The following is a 12162-nucleotide window of genomic DNA, read 5'->3' on the forward strand; positions in this document are numbered from 1 at the left end:
CCTATGTTTTCTGGCTAAATTTAGAATTGTTAGGAGATATTAGTTATTCAGATAAATGTTATCATATTCAGCATGGTGGAGCATGTCATTTTCCATTGGCATCATGTCATAGGCCAGTGTAATGTGTCAGAAGTGTTTTATTGCAATGGCTTCATCACGTAAATGAGACGAGACGGGTCGCAAATCAAATTTACCATACCTACCTTTAACATATACTAAACAGGCCAACAGCACAGATCAGGCCCTGGCTAATACAGGGTGTTGCTGCAGTGGCAGAGGTGTAGGCTCAAGTGTTGAGACAGGTTATGAGGACAAGCGGTTTGAGAGTCACTTCTTCCCATGTATGTTGTAATACCCTTTATTAACTTTGATTAGAATTCAGTTTCAGCTCAAGAAAGATAAATCCTGGAAGAGGCAGCCTGCTGCAGATTCGGACAAGGTGGAGCGGAGGTAGAAGTGTGTTTGATAACTGTCTCTTGTTGCCTTTTGCTTTGTTAGGGCTGGAACTTCTCATCTTTAGCAACACAAAAGTATGAGACACCTGCCCTCTTCCAATCACTCTGCTTCAACCCACCCTTCTAGGGGAATCTCCTCATGTCCACCAGTAATGTCTTGGAAGAGAATAGATTTCAAGCATCATCAGGTTAATTTTAAACTTTGAAAGTGAAGAACTTTTAGCTTCCTGTGGAAATTCGTAGCTACTCACTAGAAGTCAAGGTACCCGGGGAAAATGTGCCCTCTGCTTGAAACACCAAATTTGCTTTTGCTTGTTGCGTGGTGTGCTTGGGTAACGCCAGGGAAAGACATTGTTCAGTCATGCTTATTTGGAAGACTCGCTCTTGAGGAATAGCAATGAAGCCAGGATAATTCATTCCACAATTAAATATATTAGCATTTATTTCAGCAACCCAGTTTAATCTTAATTTACAGTAAAGCTTCATATATAATTATGATAATTAAGTTATTTGGTAATTGTAGGTTGAAATAAGTTTGTAATAGAAATGTTACAAACTTCTTTGGGTGGCTGAGATTGCTATTAAATCTCTTTCTTGGAGTGGAAAAGGAGAGGCACATCATTTGTGCAAGAATGAAAAATGCATGGATTAGCAGGTTATTCTCTATAAAAATTCTGAGTTCAAGCCAAGGAGAACTGAAATATAAATTGAAAATACTAGTTTCTAAACATTGTGGTATGTTTCTCTAAAACAACAAAAAAATTGTCTGTCCGCTGAAAAACACGATAATCTGAGGCTGTTCTGTTTGCGACATTCATAAGTGGAAAAAATTATGCAGAACAACACTGAGAAAGTTAGATTAGGGGGGAAAGGGAGAAGGTGGAGGGAGGGAGAGGGCAAAAGGGGGGGTGATTACATGGCCACTGGGAAAACACGTTCTCGGGGTACAAAATTCTCTCTACTGACAGAACTGCTGAAGCTGGAAGGATGTCCCTACAGGAGATCCCCGCACAGCCTTCCTTAAACTTGGCCTTGGGCTTCCTTTGTAACAGGATCCCATAGATATAGAAATCTCACCGGAATGTTACTGTCTTGACATAAAATCTAAGGCAATGATGCTATGAAGAACCAGATAAAAGGACACGCTTTATTTGCTTCTTGCTTCAAGAGAAAAGGGTATTTCGGCCAACAAGTACTAGCACAAGGGCGGCTGGTTGTTGGCTCCAGTGTGTTTCCCCTCTGTCTCCTACGGAGTGGAGGCTGGTGACCTTAGCAGTTTCTCACTGCAGGAAGACTTTCAAACATCCATTTTTCCCCCTTAAATATTAAGATATTTACAGTCTTCTGTTGTACGTGCTATGGTACACTTGTTAGGTCTTCACAAGCATGTGTATATGGTACGGTCCGTGCAAACTGTCAGTTGGGAAAGTTTCGGTGTTTCAGTAGATTGCTGTCTCTTTATTGAAATAGTCAAACGCATGAGAGTTGTTCGGCTCCCCCTCTAATGCTCACTGGTAAAAAGAAGCTACCAGCTCTACACTTGTAAAGATCTTTTTTTGTTTAAAAACTTTTTTTTGAATGATCAGAAGACCTGCTTTTCTTCTCTCACAGTTTCTTGTAACACAACTTGACTCATTACGCAGTATCAGAGCTGGGACTCTTTAGCCTGGAGAAGAGAAGGCTGAGGGGAGACCTTATCAATGCTTATAAGTATCTAAAGGGTGGGTTGAAGGAGGAGGGAGCCAGACTCTTTTCAGTGGTTCCCAGTGAGAGGACAAGGGGCAACGGGCACAAGCTGGAACATAGGAGGTTCCACTCAAATATGAGAAGAAACTTCTTCACGGTGAGGGTGCCAGAGCCCTGGAACAGGCTGCCCAGGGAGGGTGTGGAGTCCCCTTCTTTGGAGATTTTCAAGACCCGCCTGGATGCAGCCCTGAGTAACATGCTCTGACATGCTCTGGGCAATCCTGCTTCAGCAGGGGAGTTGGACTAGATGATCTTTATGGTCTCTTCCAACTCTAAAAATTCAGTGAAATTCAGTGAAATCTTCCAAATAGCCTGTTACTAATTTTGCGCTGAATCCCTAACCCAAATAGAAAGGATATTTTTAAACAGGGGTATCGTTTAGAAGATACTAGCTACAGATGGAGAAGGGACCTTTTTGGAGACCTCCGCAGTGGGTTGCTATGTTTGTTTGTAACATGCTAGATGGAAAAAATCCTACTTGTTTTGTGAAGGAACACTAGCAGTGAGCAGAGCTCTTCCTAAAAGTCCTGGGCACTGTGGGGACATCCACAACAGGAGAGTTGACCCGAACCCGACCGATCTGATATGGGTCCTGACCAGGTTGCCGGATATCTGGGGGCTCTGGAGAAAGCTACAAAACCCAGAAACTCTGCCTGGATAAAAATTTCTGGTGGAGGAAAATAAAGAGCAGCCGGGGAGCCCCAAATGTCAGTAAGTTGCTTTTTGGGCTGCAAACAGTGTTTTCAGTCATAACGTGAGAGGTATTTGGTGGCTCCAGAGGGATTCTGAGAGCTGTCAGTGGTTTACTCTCCAAAGCACTTTGGATACTGGATTATGCTATTATTAGTTGTGCAATATTTGCCGGTCTCCCCAGTAACTCCAGTACAACGTGGATGTAGGATCTTGAGCCCAGGGGAGAGAGCAGTGGGTGAGCCTGTCCGTTGTCCCCGCCGCCACGGGCTTGCAGGGGTTGGCACGGTTGGCAAACAGAATCACAGAATCTTAGTGGTTGGAAGGGACCTTTGAGATCATCGAGTCCAACCACATTAAAAAAAAAAAAAAAAACAAACAAAACACAAAAACACACAAACAAACAAAAAAACACAACACAAAACCAAACAAACAACAACACCCCCCCCAAAAAAAAAAAAAAAAAAAAAAAAAAAAAAAAAGCAAGCAGCATCCATCAACTAAACCCCACACACAACACCCCACCACAAACCAACAATCCCGGGCACTAGAGCATGCCCTGAAGAGCCACGTCTACACCTTTCTTAAATACCTCCAGGGATGGTGACTCCACCACCTCCCTGGGCAGGCTGTTCCAGTGCTTGACCACTCTCTCAGTAAAGTAATTCTTCCTAATATCTAATCTAAACCTCCCCTGCCCCAACTTCAGACCATTTCCTCTGGTCCTGTCGTTATTCCCTTGGGAGAAGAGGCCAACCCCCGCCTCTCTACAGTTTCCTTTCAGGTAGTTGTAGAGGGCAATGAGGTCTCCCCTCAGCCTCCTCTTCTCCAAACTAAACATGCCCAGTTCCCTCAGCCTCTCCTCATATGACTTGTTCTCCAGACCCCTCACCAGCTTGGTGGCTCTCCTCTGGACACGCTCCAGCACTTCAATGTCTTTCCTGTAGTGAGGGGCCCAAAACTGAACACAGTACTCGAGGTGAGGCCTCACCAGTGCCGAGTACAGAGGCACGATGACTTCCCTGCTCCTGCTGGCCACGCTATTCCTGATACAGGCCAGGATGCCGTTGGCCTTCTTGGCTGCCTGGGCACACTGCTGGCTCATGTTAAGCCGGCTGTCCACTAACACTCCCAGGTCCTTTTCTGCCAGGCAGCTTTCCAGCCACTCTTCCCCAAGCCTGTAGCATTGCCTGGGGTTGTTGTGACCGAAATGCAGAACCCGGCACTTGGCCTTATTAAACCTCATCCCATTGGCCTTGGCCCATTGGTCCAACCTGTCCAGGTCCGTCTGTAGAGCCTGCCGACCTGCCTGCGTGAGGGAGGGTGAGGGTGTACACAGCCAGGGCGGGCTGTCAGCCGTGGGACGGTGCGGGGGGACAGGCAGAGGACTGCAGATCTCTCAGGGTGGTGGAGGGAGAAGGAGAAGGTGTGTGTGAGAAGGGGGCAGGAGAGGTCCCTGTGGCGGGGCTGTGAAGCCGGGCGTAGGGCTGCGGTGAAAGGGGAAACAGGGCGTGTTTGATTCCCTTGAGAAAATGCTTTTATTTGACAAGTCGGGTCACGTATGCTGGTGCTCAGGTGTAAGGCGCTTGTGTGTTTGTGTTGATCTTGGAAGTCTTGGGGCTGTGAGAGTGGAGGCACTCAGCCGCTGCAGCCTGGCTCAAAAAATGGCCCCCCATTTTCATTTTTGTTTCTCTATTGTTTTTTCACTTCCCCAAATATGTGTCTTCTCCTTATTCCTGTCTCGCTCCACTCCGTGCAGTCAGACATTCATTTTTAGAATATCTATTTAAAAGCAAAAGTGGGTTTAACTTTATTTATTTATTTTTGGTAAGCACAATGTGTTGAGAAACTGGAAAGCCAAAGCAGCATATATAAGAATGCCCAGACCTGCACTGCTGCTTTATCCCTATGTTACCAATGATAGGAAAACAACCATTTTGGGAGGCATAAGAGAATGGAAAAACCCCTTCAGCCTCTCCCCAGGCCACTGTCAGCAGCGTCCCATTCAGACAGGTTGCCTTAGACAGAGACTTGAAGCTATTCTGAACCTTGACGGGAAGGGGAGATGAGCTCTGCCGTTTGTAAAAAATAGTTTGTGCTCAACCACTTTTCATTCAACTTTGATGTTGTGTTTAATGTAATGTATAATGTTTTCTGTGAAGTAATCGTGTGGCACTGGTGGAACTTTGACACCATCCTCCAGTCCAAGGCCCAGAGTCGGGATCTGCCCCCGTGGCTGCCTTGGGGAGAAGCAGCTGTAGGTGAGGATCTGGCCACGGTGCAGCGGCCAAGACCAAATTCTTAGTTTTAAAGTCTGCTCCTGTAGCACGGTAGGTTTTCGTCAGGCTACAGGATGGCTAGTGAAACTAGAGAACGAGCTCCTAACACGCAACCTCTTGGAGACAGCGATGTGGAAAGACCCTCTGGCTGCAATCTGTTACGAATGAGGCCCCGGGAATTTTATGACTTGCAGTTCAAGAAAATGCTCAATGGAAACTTTGATCAGCCTGGATGGATTTGTTACTGGAGATAACAAGAAGAGAGAGGTCCTGGCAAGGTTGTGTTTTTTTCTTGGGGGTAGGTGGGTGTTAAACTTTCAAGAGCCTCCGTTTTGTTTGACTTTGGCTCGAATGTTTAGCTCAATTTGTTTTTGAGTAAAGAGAGTGTTTGGAAGCTTAGGGTGGATAGACGGAGATAGACTACAGCTGGTAATAATAGTAGAGCCTTTTATGCTGTCAATTTAACAGTTGTAAAACAATTAGGGAGAATTATGTTAATAGCAGGCTTTGTTCACACTTTCCTTGCCCAATTTTCCTTTTTTTTTTTTGTGGCATGCCTTTCCTACCATGCTCGGAGAGCATGTAAACAGTAGAGCTCTGTGTGTTTGTATTGTGTATGGTCAGTGTTATCCATTAAACCATGGCTGGCTGTAGATCTTCTAAAATTTTCACAAATCAATTTTCCAGTGCTCTGGCTATTGCATTTTAATGTGGCTGCTCCTAAACAAACAAAATAATGTTTTTGGGAAGTTAAGACAGGATAAGAAGTGATTTGTATGGGAAATGGTGGCTGATTTGCTCGCACTGCTGCAGCTGTTTCCTTCTGTGGTACGAACAAAGCCCCTTCAAATCAATCGGATCCATGTTGGCTGAGCCCTGCTACCCAGGCAGAGGTGCAGGCAGGCTTTTCCCCCCTCCGGTGGGAAAGCAGTCGTGCCAAGGTCTGCTGACCCACGCTGAGATGGTGCTTTGTCTGTTGCTCGGCTCCTCCCAGTTCTAGACTGTGGTAAGGATCCAGTAGTACTGGGACTAATCTGGATGGATGTCTCTTGCAGATAACGCAGCCCACAGTAGGGGCATCTCTTGCTGCTCTCCCATACCGTGTCGTAGCGTGGTTTGCCTCCACCTCTATCCCTTCCCTTGCTGGAGCCCTCAGCACCTTCTCACCCAGTTAGCCTCGAGAGTCTTCCTCGTGTCGATGCCACCTGAAGGTCTTAGCACAGCATGAGAACGGTCATCTGAAATGAAGGAAGTAAACGCTTTTCTATCTTTTCCATTCAAAATGCAGAATGATTACATTGAAATTAAGAGCATCATAAATTATGGGTTTTTTTCTCCCTCAGTCCCAAGGGAGGCAATAAATCTGAAAATCTGCTAAATTCTTCCCTCCCCCCCAAAATAACACACATGCGTAGATGATCCTTAAAGAAAGAAGGATTCCCGGACTCCATTTACCTTGACAGCTGTCACTCGGCACTTGTAGTTGTCATGCCAGTGTGTAGTTTTTCATGAATTACCAGCACCAGTGGTTTGCTGTTTTGTTTTTTTTTTTTTTCCTCTTTATCGGTCATCAGCCCATCAGCCGGGCCATTCATAACGGCTTCTGGCAGCTCTTTGGGGAGACCAGTGCCATTGAATCGTGCCCGACCATCTCCCCCTCCTCATTGTGCGCCCCTGTTTACTGCCGTGCCTTTTTCTGTAAATATTGGGGGCCGTGCGCTAACAGGAGGGCTGCCTGGGAACGAGGTGGCTTTAACCTTGTAACAGTGAGCTGGGGTGGCAGCTCTGCCTCGACTGATCACTCGCGAGCCCTCGTGTTCCAGTTACTTCGCTAAATAACATGTAGACATCCCACTTTGAAGTCCTTGTATATGATAGTTAATTAGACAACATTTAATTTGGCTTAACATTTGTGTCAGTTTTGTGGAAGTGAGCCTCCATAATTAGGGAATACAGATCAGGTTTCTGTCAGACTTATAACCTCTCACTCTCATTTAATGCTCACTCCTCCGGTGCCGTGTCACACGGGGTGCACAGGATTTCTTCCCCCCCCCCCGCCGTCTTTTCCGCTTGACTAGTAAGAAAGTTGCCCGTATTACACAACTGACAGCAAATGGGATCGTTCACGGAGATGTAAGGGCATATGATTTGCTAGTATTTAACAGTGAACTCGCCCATCAAAACAGATTACACAATCGGAATCGGTGTAAATAACACATTTACACAAGCCTGGAATTTAAACTACTCCATGTATCTAAGGCGCCCAATGTGGGTTCTTGAGATGCCTTTCAGTAGAAATTCATGCCGAAAACGATCTATGAAATTAACATCTTGTAATTAGGAAGGCATTTTCTAGTACATTTCAATAGGCCTTTAAGAAAAGGGTGCTTTCTGTCTGAAAATGCTTCTGTCTGGGATAATTAAAAATAAGATGCTGTTTGTTGCAGGTTCTTGGGTGTGACATTAAGTCCATACATAGAAACACATTCCGCTTAGTATTTTTGGCATTTAGAACAAAAAAAAAAGGTGGTCTAGGGTTTTGGCATTTGAAAAATTAATACATTACCCACTAAAGTCTCCTTGATGCTTTAACCGGTTTGTTCTAAAGTTACAGTCAAACGCAAAGACGTAGCTCTTACCTGATTGTCTGTGGTGAGGCCAAGACATTTCTTTAAAAATAAAAGATCCAAATGTAGCACGGTTCTAATCGATATTTTCCTCTTTCCCACCTGTGCAAAGGGAGATTTTGGGCAGGTGCCCGTTGTTCCGTATGCAAGCAGAGTGTCTGTCGAGGCATCGCGCTCCTTTGAACTTGGTGCGTGTAGTTTGTCTCTAATTGGAGAGGAAACCGCTGCTTTTTCTCCGGCGTGCACTGGGTATCGCCTATGAGCAGGTAGCTGGCGATGCTCTGTGGTGAGGTGCTGTGCACCGGGGTGCTCCACGGCCTCCGGGACTGAGAGAGCGAAGCCAAGGACTCCACTCAAGCAGCTCTTTGCTGCTAATCAGGGCATGGGGAGCGTTCAGCAGAGAGAGCTTTAACTTACTGGCATAAGATTTCTTTCTCCTCCTCTTTCTCTAACGTGAAATTTTCTTAAGTATTCCTGCTTCATTGTTGTATTTTATTTTTTTAACTTGAGAATGAGGAAAGATGGAAACCTTTTGGTAGCAACCGAGCCCTAGTTTGTCCTCTATTCCTCAGGAAGCTTTTCCTTCAGAGCGGTAGTTCCTTGCTGTCTTCAGCTCGACAGTTTGGATCCAGAGATGAGGGAGGACTTCTGTGACCAGAGCTTGCCAGTTAGAACTTGCCACATCAGTTAATTAGCAAAAGACAATACTTCTTCCTACGACCTTTTATTTACTCATGACCTTACTCTGCCCCAGCTACAACATGGCTATTGCACGTGGTGGGAACTGAACCGGAGCCGTTTCTGAGAAGTTGAGCTGGCCCTGTAATTTGTGTGTTGCTTCTTGGAATGTGTCAGAAGCATTTGGGCATCTGCAGCGTCCTGAGGAAATAGTGGATGGATCTAATCTGAGTTTATGCTGATTTTGTGGGTCAAGATATGATGTAATTGCACGTTACACCATGAAAATATGTAGTAGATCAATGGTACCTGGTGTTCAGATTTTAATCAGCACAGCTGCTTGCTGGGCAGCACACGTAAAGGAGTGAACATCTATACCTTGCTAATTTACTGTGATGGAGGGGGAACTCGCTCACTGTGTTGTGGTGATGAGTTTTGTGCGCATTCGAGGTTATTCTGCTGTTCCCAAAGAGCTGAACTCTCCCCAAATGCAGATGTCAGTTTTGGTCTCTGTGAGGGAACAGTAATCATCGTGGCTTTACTGGGGTACAGAGCTGACCAGTGTAAATCTGCTACACAGATTTATTAAGTGAAACTCTAGACTTATATGTGGTCATTCTTGTCTTTTCTGTAAATCCTTGAGACCATGCTTTGCATGGAAATCAACATTATGTCATTTTAGTCACAGAACATTTCCCTTTTGTAGTAAATTATGTCCTGTGTCATTTGGAAAGCCGTGCTCTGCCAATTTTTTGGAGGGGAAAAAACAAGAAAAGAAATGTCAAGTTACTTTAGTCAAAAGCCAGGAGTAGAAACAATTAGAGTAATAATTGTAATGAAATAATTTCTCTTTATAATCAAGTGTTGGACAAGAGGGCTGCATAGCATATATCTGTGGACTGCATTAACAAAGAAAAAGGGTTGTACTTTCTCACACGTCCAGCAATAACCGCTTTCAGGCTGCGGGGGAGATGGGCGCTGCGTGCTCTAGATGAGAATCCTCCCAATGCCGAAACTTGGAGTTCAGTGGGAGAAGGAACATCAAATGTGTGGGAAATGAAGGAGTTTAATAACACCGCCCTGAGCTTGAATTACTTGGATGCGTAAGGCGTTGTATTTGTGTATAAACACAAGGCTAATAAGATGAGATTAACTGTAGTACCAGTACCACTCTGACACTCCTCCTCGACAGCCCAACCTGTTTCCCTGCTGGATTCTGGAGCTGTGTAGCTCGGCTTGCTGCCCTGAGCAGCAGCCCCCACCCGCTGTTTGGGGGGGGAGAGGGGGGCAGAAATCCCTGCAACGCTCTGACTTTGGGGAGCATAGTCAGAGCCCTGTGGTAGTCGTGAGCGCGTTCAAAAGATTCCTCCCCTTGCTGAGACTTGCTTGTTTATCTGATACAGAATCTGTGCGGGTTTGTCCCCCTCCCCCCCCCTTTTTTTTTTTTTTGTATAAAGGATTTCTCTGTGGAAATAGATGAATGTTGCTGTAATAATTTTGTTTTGCAGAATCCTTTCCCTGAGAAAGATACTGTACAGGCTTTGAAATGTTATACTCTCCGGCATCATACATGCTTAGGATCCCTAACGTATCAAATACAGTTCACGGCAAAGCTAAAGAAGTCAGTGTCCTATTGAAAGGCCCTTTATGTCTTGTCTTTTCTTTGTTCAACAGGGAACAAAGTTTGTCATCCTGAGACACCAGACCTTTGAGGAGGCTCAGGTAACCTCTGACAGTGCGCATGGTGCTAACAAAGGGTCCCTGTCAGCCTTTGTAGAAGGCGTTGAGACTTCAGTCAGCGTTGACTTTCCAGAAGATGAGGAGCATGTTGGTGAAGTGCTAGACTGTGGTTCTTGGGATCTATCGGCTCATGGAGGAACAGAAGAAGCTCAGCATGAAGATGAAAAGATGACAGCAGCAGCAGCAGCATCCCAGAAGTTGTGATCACACAGGCAGATGAGGTGGGTGATAGACAATACTTGATATAAAATTCCTTTTTATCTTATCTGATTTGTATTCTTGGCTGTGATCAGAAATACAGCTTGTTGTTTCTAATTAATTCTTTAATTTTCTTTTATTTATATTTTGAATTTAACAAAATTCTATTTCATGTTGGAAACGTTCTCCGTCTAACCCAAAATGCATTAAAAAAGCTATTTCCTTTAATCAGCAGGATTTTTAATCTTATTATATGCTCCTCAAAAATGAATATTTCTTTGTATTGTATAGTACACATTTACATAAATTAGCGTTATCCTTGGTTATTTTGCCAACCATAATTTATATGCTTTTTAGTTTTATCGTAGAATAGAATCTTGCCTCTGATATTCTGGGACCATTTTTAGCATCATAGCGAATTACCTTGGGAGGAACTATTACACAGTCAGTGAACTATCCTACTTGAGCTTAAAAAAAGAAACTAAAACTTGTCTCAGATGCTCAGCTTCTACCAGTGAATCCAGCCTTTCTCTTTTCCTGTGTCCTGTAAGTCAACGTTTGCAGGCTTTTGAAAACTGTAAATTTCTAAAAATTCCTGGTAAAATTCACCTGAAAAGTAGGTTTATTTTTTTAAATGTTTAGTTCTTAGGCAAGGAATTCTGGATTTGTCCAGATTTAATTATTTTTTTAAAGTGTTAAGATTAATTTCTCATCCTACCAGGTTTGTTTGTTTATATAGCGTTTCTACAGAAGGTTCAGTTCAAATATTGAGTTCAGAAATGTTGACAAAACATTTGTCAAGAATTTCTTTGAAGTCATATTGCAAGTACGTAATCTTACAAGGTACTGCTAAACGGAGCTCTTGTCTCTGGGACAGATGGAGGCCCTACGTCCAAATGAATTGCAGGAGCTCTCTATTTCACTACCATAAACTTGAAACATAAAAATATAATGAAAAATTTTGCTACAGCTTCTGCTCTTTGGATGACTTCCCTTTCTTTTCTGTATAATTCTATGGTTGTTTGGAGCAAGAAGTACCTTAGCTGTTACTGACCAGTTCTCTGTACCCTGTGGTATTGGCTTGCCTATAGATGGGAGGAGAGAGTGACTGTGATTGCCTCACATTCCCAGGATGCTTCTCTCTGTGGTTAACATTAGGTGGAAATCTGCTGATTCTTAACGGAATAGCCATTTAAGTTTGTGGGGCCCCTGAGAGAATTGGTGGCAATATCTCCAATGATAAAGTTACCAGGTTCTGGGCAATTACCTTGTTTGACCAAGTCAGTGAAAGTTTGTTGCTTTCCTTAGCACCTGGTGGCAGCTGAGTCATGGATGAAAGACTGATTTGAGTGGTGTCCAGTTGGTGATGGCTGATTAAGGAAAACAACCAGAATATCTGATGAAGTTCCTAAGGTGCCGAATTTGGGGTGTTGCTGGAGTCCAGGTGCAGCTAGAGAGAGCACTTGCTGCAGTTGTTGGTGTAAGACTTATTGTTTATTGGTGCACAGATCAAAATAGAGACTGAATTCAGGGGTTCTTCCTAAAAATGTAGCAGTTTGTATTGCCTCGTGCTGGTCACATGAAGTCCTTCTGGGCTCCTGGTGACTGTTGGATGCCCCGATAGTAAGAACAAGAAAGATCATAGAATGTAAGACAACAAAAGCCCAGGGAAAATGCTACGAGACAGTTGCATCACTTTCCCTTGCTTTTATTAAAAGCCAGCAGCTCTTGTTCCCCAGAGACTTCCCA

The sequence above is a fragment of the Numenius arquata genome, chromosome 13 (assembly GCF_964106895.1).
Source record: "Numenius arquata chromosome 13, bNumArq3.hap1.1, whole genome shotgun sequence".
Classification (NCBI taxonomy): Eukaryota; Metazoa; Chordata; class Aves; order Charadriiformes; family Scolopacidae; genus Numenius; species Numenius arquata.